This window comes from Mandrillus leucophaeus, unplaced genomic scaffold (genome assembly GCF_000951045.1).
Source record: "Mandrillus leucophaeus isolate KB7577 unplaced genomic scaffold, Mleu.le_1.0 Scaffold346, whole genome shotgun sequence".
Classification (NCBI taxonomy): Eukaryota; Metazoa; Chordata; class Mammalia; order Primates; family Cercopithecidae; genus Mandrillus; species Mandrillus leucophaeus.
The window spans coordinates 2,102,467-2,111,792 of record NW_012103654.1 but is presented as its reverse complement, the minus strand read 5'-3'; the positions used below and the strand labels follow the sequence as shown (position 1 = coordinate 2,111,792).

Sequence of the window (9,326 nt, the reverse complement as noted above, 5' to 3'; positions counted from 1 at the left end):
TTTTTAAATCTTGTGACCTACGCATATTTTTTCTCTTTTTTTTTTTTTTTTTTTATGGTGGTGGAGGAGACAGGGTCTCACTTTGTCACCCAGGCTGGAGTGCAGTGGTGTGATCATAGTTCACAGCAGCCTCAACCTCCTTGGGCTCAAGCAATCCTCCCACCTCAGCCTCCAGAGTAGCTGGGACCACAGGCACAAGCCACTGTGCCTGGCTAATTTTTTTATTTTTTGTAGAAACGGAGTCTCACTATGTTGCCTAAGCTGGTCTCAAACTCCTGGACTCAAGTGATTCTCCCACCTTGGCCTCCCAAAGTTCTGGGATTATAGGCCTGAGCCACCATGGCCAGCCCCATATTTTTTCAACACTTAAGTTATCTGTATTTGGTTTATTTTTTTGTTTGTTTGTTTTTAAGACAGGGTCTCACTCTCTGTTGCCCAGGCAGGAATATGATCTTGGCTCACTGCAGCCTCAACCTGCCAAGCTCAAGTGATCCTCCCACCTCAGCCTCTTGAATAGCTGGGACTACAGGCATGCACCATCGTGCCCAGCTAATTTTTGTATTTTTTGTAGAGATAGGGGTCTCCCTACATTGCCCAGGCTGGTCTTAAACCCCTGGGCTCAAGTGATCCCTCCACCTAGGCCTCCAAAATGCTGGGATTATAGGTGTGAGCCACCACACCCAGCCTAGTTTCTATTTTATGAAACCATAAAACCCTCACTGTCCATCCAGATTCTTCCATGAATACGTTTCCAAAATTTTTTTTTCTACATTTTCCCTCCTTCTTTGTCTTTTAAAAAAATATTTCTTCTTCCTTTCCTCCAGAGTACATGTTTCTTTTTGCATTACCCATAAAGTGAAAGCATCTCCAACCTGACAGAAGTAGCAGGTCCTTACCATGCTTCATGGGGGAAGCATTTGCCTTTGAGATTCTTCAGAGGAGAACAATTACCAGAAAAACAAGCCTTTCTCTTTCTGACATCGACTACCTCTCACAACAAATTTTTAAAGTATTCTACTAACAGTTCTCTTTATTCTGTCTATAAAATATCTTCTTTCACTGAAGGTGAAAAGGGAAAGAAAAAATGGGCGTGAAGGTAAAAGAAAATCCCATCTTGGAAACGGATGCCTGGAGAACAGAAATCTAGTTATCAAAATTGACTCAAGAAGAGAGAACCTAACAGAAGAATAACAATGGAAGAAATTGGGAACATTATTAAAAAGCTATCATCCTGCCAAACTCCAGGCTCAGATGATATTACAGGTTAAAAAAAAAGTCCTTCATGAAAAAGAAAGCTCTTAAGCAACATGATGGATTCAGAGGCTCATGAAAAGAGGCCACCAATACTAACATCTTCAAAACAAGATGTATCACCTCATATTACAAATGTTGGTGAAATGAAGCATTATTTGTGTGGCTGTTGTGCAGCCTTCAACAATTTCACAATCGCATTTCCCATTCAGAATGTGCTCTTGCAACAACAGCTATATAGCATCAAAACCCGTGATGTAAAACTTCATTTGAGAAGGGATGGATTTCGAAACTTGTATCGTGGAATCCTTCCCCCATTGATGCAGAAGACAACTACACTTGCACTTATGTTTGGTCTGTATGAGGATTTATCCTGCCTTCTCCACAAGCATGTCAGTGCTCCAGAGTTTTGCACCCGTGGTGTGGCAGCAGTGCTTTCAGGGACAACAGAAGCAACTTTCACTCCACTGGAAAGAGTTCAGACATTGCTTCAAGACCACAAGCATCATGACACACTTACCAACGCTTATCAGGCTTTCAAGGCACTGAAACGTCATGGAATTGGAGAGTATTATTGAGGCTGCATCATGACAAATTTACCAACATTTACCAAGCTTTCAAGGCACTGAAATGTCATGGAATTGGAGAGTATTTCTGAGGCTTGGTGCCCATTCTTTTCCGGAATGGACTCAGCAATGTCTTGTTTTTCGGCCTTCAAGGTCCCATTAAGGAGCATCTGCCTACCGCAACGACTCACACTGCTCATTTGGTCAATGATTTTATCTGTGGAGGTCTATTTGGTGCCATGTTGGGATTCTTGTTTTTTCCAATTAATGTTGTAAAGACTTGCAACAGTCTCAGATTGGTGGAGAATTTCAGTCTTTCCCCAAGGTTTTCCAAAAAATCTGGCTGGAATGGGACAGAAAACTGATGATCTTTTCAGAGGTGCCCATCTGAATTATCATCGGTCCCTTATTTCTTGGGACATAATCAATGCAACTTAAGAGTTCTTGTTAAAGGTTATATGCAAAAAAAAAAAAAAAAAATCAGCTAGGTGCCATTTATCAACTGAATAGACCTTCTAAGAAGAATGCAGTTTGGACTCTTTCTAATTGGCCAAATACAAGTTGGTGTCATAACTCCAAGCTACAGTGAGTTATGGGCAGAGCTGTTTTCCTTAAGCATCAACAAAACAGAATAAAAAGTTACAATAGGAAAAAAAAAATCCCATCTTGCCGCATTTGGAAGAGAGTAAATTAGAAGTAATGTAAGTGTCTAAGAGATTGGTACAAGAACATCTACTTACTCAACAAAGCTATTAAAAATAATTATTACAAGTCCAGGTGCGGTGGCTCAAGCCTGTAATCCCAGCACTTTGGGAGGCCGAGGCGGGTGGATTACCAAAGGTCAGGAGTTTAAGACCAACCTGGCCAATATGGTGAAACCCCGTCTCTACTAAAAATACAAAAAATTAGCCAGGCATGGTGGTGGGCGCCTGTAATCCCAGCTACTCAGGAAGCTGAGGCAGGAGAATCACTTCAACCTGGGATGGGGAGGTTGCAGTAAGCCAAGATCGAGCTCCTGCACTCCAACCTGGGCAACAAGAGTGAAACTCCGTCTCAAAAAAATAAAAATAAAAAATAATTATTAAACCATATGCCAGATAGTTATTATACCATAACCAAACAGAACCCCAATACTTACCAAATAGAACACTCGCTATAACAGCAAGAGTTCCCCAAGGAAAAGAAATAAATACAAGATGAAGCATGAAAAATCAGCCATAAGCAAAAATGGCTGCCTTGGTGGCACACTACAAAAACTAAAAACCTCTTATAGAAGGGCAAGAAACTTCCTTCTTGTCCTAGAAGAAGGAGACTGCCAAGAGAGCAATTAAAATCCATGAACAAGCGAATTCTTAAACTCTACTAGCTTTCGTTTTATATCTTCCCAGCCCAACTTTGTCCCCACTTTTTCTAGGAACAAATTCGTGCAAGGTAACTGACCTGGACTGGAATCCTCACAGAATCTTCTTCCTGCCTGCTGTAATGGTCTAGGGATGAGCTTGTGACTCAACTAGGGAGATGTTTCTTCTGGAGCCAATAGGAAATCCTGTTACTTCTTTGATTTTAAGCTATACTCATGTAACCTCAGCTTGGTCAGCAGCCATCCCACCTTATGGAGGAGTCTGAGAGAATGATCAGGGATAAGCCAATCCTAGGATGCAGGAGCCGTCCCCAAGTGTCTGCAGCTGCCCTCAGTCTCGCAGCACAGCAGTTCTGTGATACCTTCCATCAAAGCCTCATTTATCCTTAAATTGGATGAGATTCTGTCACAGGTGAGACTCCCACCTGATACCATCATCCACCTAAACAAACAGTGGCCAAATGCATCTCTGGAATCATTGTCATTTCCAGAGTATTTGCATGACTTTTAGTACCCGGTAATTTCAAGCTGGGTGGAGGTCTAAAGTGACTCACGTGCATAGCTAAATGCCTTAGCTAAGCACAGCTAAGACACAATTAAGACACATGCAAGCAAAAATCCAAGGAGCTATCTGGGTCCACACCTAGAAATTCTCTTATAAATTAACCCCCTTTTCTCTTCTTGGGCCGTGCAAAACCACAATATCTTCAGAATCTTGCCTACACAAATGGCGTTTATACTACCATACAGAAATCATTTATTATGTTTAAAAGATGATGTATTGGCCAAGCGCAGTGGCTCACACCTGTAATCCCAGCACTTTGGGAGGCTGAGGCGGGTGGTTCATTTGAGCCTAGGAGTTCAAGACCAGCCTGGCCAACATGGTGAAATTCCATCTCTAATAAAAATACTAAAAATTAGCTGGGCATGGTGGTGCGTGTCTGTCGTCCCAGCTACTTGGGAGACTGAGGCGGGAGGATTGCTTAAGGCAGGAGGGCTGCAGTGAGCCCCGATCATGCGACTGCACTCCAGCCTGGGTGACAGTGAGACCCTGTCTCAAAAATAATAATAATAATGGACTAAAGAAAAAAGCCTCAAAATTAATTGGCGTCTATCTCCAGGACAGCTGTCCTTTTTTTTTTTTTTTTTTTTTTTTTTTTGCCTGGTCTGGAGTTGTCATTCTGTATAGCAAGGGCCACACCTAAATGGCCCTTATGGACACAAACGCCAAGGTCAATAAAGAGTGAGAAAGGTAGGCTGATAATTTGAAAAGAGAGTAAAAATAACTTCTGACTGCTTCAAGCCTTTAACTGTGGGATCAGGCCAAGTTTACTTAAACCTCAGGGGCAATGTTTAAAATAAGATTCACTGTGTGTGTTTTAAGTTGCAACTGTCAAAAATTATTTACTTAATTCAAATTTGCTATTTAAAGATATGAGAGGACAAGCAATTGTGACAGCTATCTGGAGTGCCATAGGTTATCCTAAGATTTTATATTGTCTGAACATAAGTTTTTTTTTTTTTCTTTTTATCTTTTTCCTTTTTTTTTTTTTTTTTTTTATAAGACAGGGTCTTGCTCTGTCACCCAGGCTGGAGCGCAGTGGTGTGATCTCGGCTCACTGCAACCTCCACTTCCCGGTTTTGAGCAATTCTCCTGCCTCAGCCTCCCAAGTAGTTGGGACTATAGGCACACACCACCACGCCCGGCTAATTTTTGTTATTTTTAGTAGACACAGGGTTTCACCATATTGGTCAGGCTGGTCTCGAACGCCTGACCTCAGGTGATCTGCCCACCTTGGCCTCCCAAAGTGCTGGGATTACAGGCATGGGCCACCCGCCCGGCCATGTTGTCTGAACATAAGTTTAATGCAAGGTGGGAAATGAAAGAGAAAATAAAACAGAGGAAAAACCCATTTAGAATGAGTAATAATAGATGAACTTTATGAAATTATCAGTAGCTCTGATAATAGGCATATTTTATGACTTTCTACAACATTCAAAAAATGTTTTATAAACATATACATGTATATGTGTGTATGTGTAAAGACAGAGAGAGAGTTAATTTTATGTGTCAGCTTCACTGTACCACATCCTCAGTTGTTTGGTCAAACATTAGTCTGGATGTTTCTATGAAGGTGTTTTTTAGAAGTTATTAACTTCTAAATCAGTAGATGTGAACAAAGCAGATTACCCTCCATAATATGGGTGGGCCTCATCTAATCAGTTTAAAGCCTTAAAAGCAAAACACTGAGGTCCCCTAACGAGAAGGAATTCTGCCTTCAGACTCGAGCTGCAACATCAACTCTCGCTGGAATTTCCAGCCTGCTGCCCTGCCCTGCATATTTTAGACTTGCCAGCCCCCATAACTGCGTGAGCCAATTCCTTAAAATACCTCCCCACTGCCCTCTGCCTCTCTCTATATATATCCTATTGGTTCTGTTTCTGTGGAGAACCCTGACTAATCTAATAGATGTGTGTGTGTGTGTTTGTGTGTTTGTGTGTGTGTGTGTGTGTGTGCGTGCCACAAATTTATATTCCAAAGGTGTAAAGTCAGGCTCTGGAGTAGAATACTTTGACAGACTCTATATGAAACTAGGAAAGTATGGAAAGACAAAATAATACAGGACAGCGGTTAGAACTTTACATGTAATTTTGGCCAGGAGCGGTGGCTCACGCCTGTCATCTCAGAACTTTGGGAGGCCGAGGCGGGTGGGTCACTTGAGCTCAAGAGTTCCAGACCAACCTGGTCAACATGCAGAAACCCTCTCTCTACAAAATATACAAAAATTAGCCAGGTGTGGTAGTGCATGTCTGTAATCCCAGCTACTAGGGAAGCTGAGGTGGGAGGATCCCTTGAACGCAGGAGGCAAAGGTTGCAGTGAGCTGAGATCGTGCCACTGAACTCCAGCGTGGGTGACAGAGCAAGACTCCGTCTAAAAAATAAAGAACTTTACATCTAATTGTATTTGAATCCTTCACTTCAGTTGAATTAATAACACAGTGCAGGGATTTGTTTTAATAGTAGAGTTCCAAGTGATTTGCTTCACAGTTTCTCTAGAATTAAAGCCACTTCTGTTCTGAAAGGGAAACATCGATTTTAGATTTTGCTTCCTGTTAAAGCAGCTTATACTTGTTGATTTCCACAGCAAAGTGGTATTTATTTGGGGTATAAACAGCGCTTCTCAAACTTTAGTGTGCATATAGATCACTGGGGGAGCCTCTTAAAGTGTAGATTCTAACCCCTTGGGTCTGGGGTGGGGCCAGGAGTCTGCATTTTTAACAAGCTCCCAGGTGGTACCAGTGCTGTTGGTCTGGGGCCCATACCTTGAAAAATAGAGAACTAGAGCAGTGGTCCTCCCGCTGGAGTGCGCATCAGAATCACCTGCAGGGCTTGTTCAATAGCTGACTGCTGGGTCCCACCCCAAAGTTTCTGGTTCCCAGGTGCTGCCAATGCTGCTGATCTGGGGCCACACTTTAAGAAACACAAGCTAGTAATGTTTCCTTTATCATGAGAATGGCACTTTTAAAACTACCAGTTCCCATGTTCCTCTCTTCAGGAGTCTGATTCAGTAAATTTAGGGCAAACCCAGGAATCTATGTTCTTAACAAGCACCCTAGATTGCTCGTTGAAACGTGAAATCCTAAGCCAAAGAGTTGTCTCAATCCTGATGGTCTTCAAAATGTGTCATTACAGAAGTACGAACCCCACCTGGACGCCCTAACGCCCACCTCTGGATGTGGGGGATAGTATCTATTAATACATATTTTTAACATGTTATTCTGACATTTCAACGAGCTGACAGCCACTGAACTGGAGCCACAGCCCCCAATTCTGACTGCATATTAGAGATTTTTTAAAGTCCTCATTCCCTTCATTATCACCAGCCCCAGGTTCTCATTGAATTAGCCTAGGGTGGGATCCTGGTTGGTTGGTTTGTTTTTTTAATACTCCCAGTAGATTTAAAGTTCAGTGACGGCTGAGAACACTGTATTGGAGCTTCAGCCTCTGGTAAGCTTCAGGACAAATTAGCCCCTTCTTCTGTGAGGGTTCCTTCTCTCCTAAAACCCAGAGCAGACTGAGCAAAGCAGCCCATCCACTCCTCCTCCCCTCTTGCGCACACCCTGGACACACTTGGTCTTCTAGGGGAGGACACTTCTCTGGCAAGAAGCACCCCTGAACCCTGTCTGACCATAGCATTTCAAAGTAAGTGAAAAAGGTGACTTCCTCCATTTCAAAATCAGGCCAAAACTCATTCATTTATTGATTCGTTTACAATATCTATTATGCTCCTATTATGATCCAAGCACCCAATGACAGGTTGCAAATATAACTAACAAGTCCCTGTTTTTAAGGAGCTGACAATCTGGTAAAAGATTCAAGCACAGGCCAAGCATGGTGGCTCACGCCTGTAATCCCAGCACTTTGGGAGGCCGAGGCGGGCAGATCACGAGGTCACGAGTTCAAGACCAGCCTGCCCAATATGGTGAAACCCCATCTCTACTAAAAATACAAAAATTAGCAAGGCGTGGTGACACGCACCTGTAATCCCAACCACTCAGGAGACTGAGGCAGGAGAATTGCTTGAACCCGGGAGGTGGAGGTTGCAGTGAGCCGAGATTGCGCCATTGCACTCAAGTCTGGGCGACAGAGCAAGACTCCATTTCAAAAAAAAAAAAAACATTCAAGCAAATGAATACTCCTTTGACTCACATCAACATTCCTATTTTCTGAAATTTAGGTGACAGAAGGGGGCACTCTAAACTTCCCTTCAGCATTAAAGAGATGACAACAGGTGTGTAACCTACTCTGCCTTCTTCCAGGTGCAAGCCCCCACCCACCACACCGGGAAGTAACTGTGTCATTTAATAACCCTGCTGACCAGATGTGTCCTTTGATTGCTGTTCCAATGGAGATATCTCTCCATTATAGAGATAGGTGTGTAAACAGACAGACAGAGATAGATAGATAGATAGATAGATAGATAGATAGATAGATAGATAGATAGCTGGATCGATACACACACACGCAGCAGGATAGGAAGTTGATTCTAATTTGACATAGGCAGTTCTGTTTTCTGCCGTTTTTCCATAAACTGAAATACCCACAGGAAGAACTGTTGCTGTATCCCAGAACATACGCTACCCTGGTGATGAGTCCAGAAATGGCCACAATCCACCAAGGGGCCTGACACTGTCTGAGCCAAAGGTTCCTCCCTGCTGCTGCTCTCTAAGCCACCTTTTCATCGTAGACATAAGTCAGGGAATAACAGCATCTTGTTGGTGCGGGAATGGCCAGACTGAACTCATGAGCAATTGGTCAAACAGTGAGAGCATCTCGGGTTCCTGATACCAGAAGTCATCAATCAGTCAGCTGTTCGGTCATTTTTGGTTAAAAGTACATAAAATATTTCCCAGTGCTTCTCATCATCCCTCTTAATAGAAATGTTTCTACTGATTACCCACAGCCACGTCGTCAAACGAACCACAGTTGGCTGTTAACATCTGGAGGGGAGGGTATTGGCGAGCAGAGTTTTAATTTACTTAAGAGTTTTCTTTAATGAATCTCATTTTGGCAGGAGGAAGTCAGGAGCAGGCATCATAACACCATCTAATCTGCCACAAGCTTTTTAAAGTTGCTGTTTTTCCCTTTCCTCAATCAATCCATTTATTCCTTTCAACATCCCCAAAGGGTCAAGACCCTGAAGCTAGAAAAAAATCATATATTATGTGGCTTGCTTTTCTTTCAGTGAAAAATGTTTCCCATTGCTTTCTCTTAATTTACTGTTTTCCCCCTCTAAATTGAAGAGTTTGTGACTAGCTGAAGGGTCTAGCTTAGCTGTAACATTTAATACACACAGTCTTAAGACTTTGCTGCAAAGCAAATTAATTTTCTAGGAAAACTGACAAGATTGACAAGTCTCCACTGAAGTCAGTTTCCAATGAGCAAAGCAGAACTCTGTTAGATGACCTCTCAACTTCTTCAGCTTCTTTCTGGGTTGGATGAATTTTGATTTTATTTGTGGGAAACTTTCCTTTTATGAAATGAGATTTCCTGTTGTACAAGAATAAAGTCAATGGTGTGAATGGAGATGTCTCTCAGCTGCTTGCCCGCTGTAAAACCTGGACAAGTTACCTAAGCTCTGTAAGCC

The 9,326-nt window shown here is 42.5% G+C and overlaps 1 pseudogene; it reads left to right on the top strand.

Annotated features, from left to right (window-relative positions):
• Nucleotides 1-1,128: 1,128 nt before the first annotated feature.
• Nucleotides 1,129-3,567, top strand: LOC105546010 (annotated as a pseudogene).
• The last annotated feature ends 5,759 nt before the right edge of the window (nt 3,568-9,326 follow it).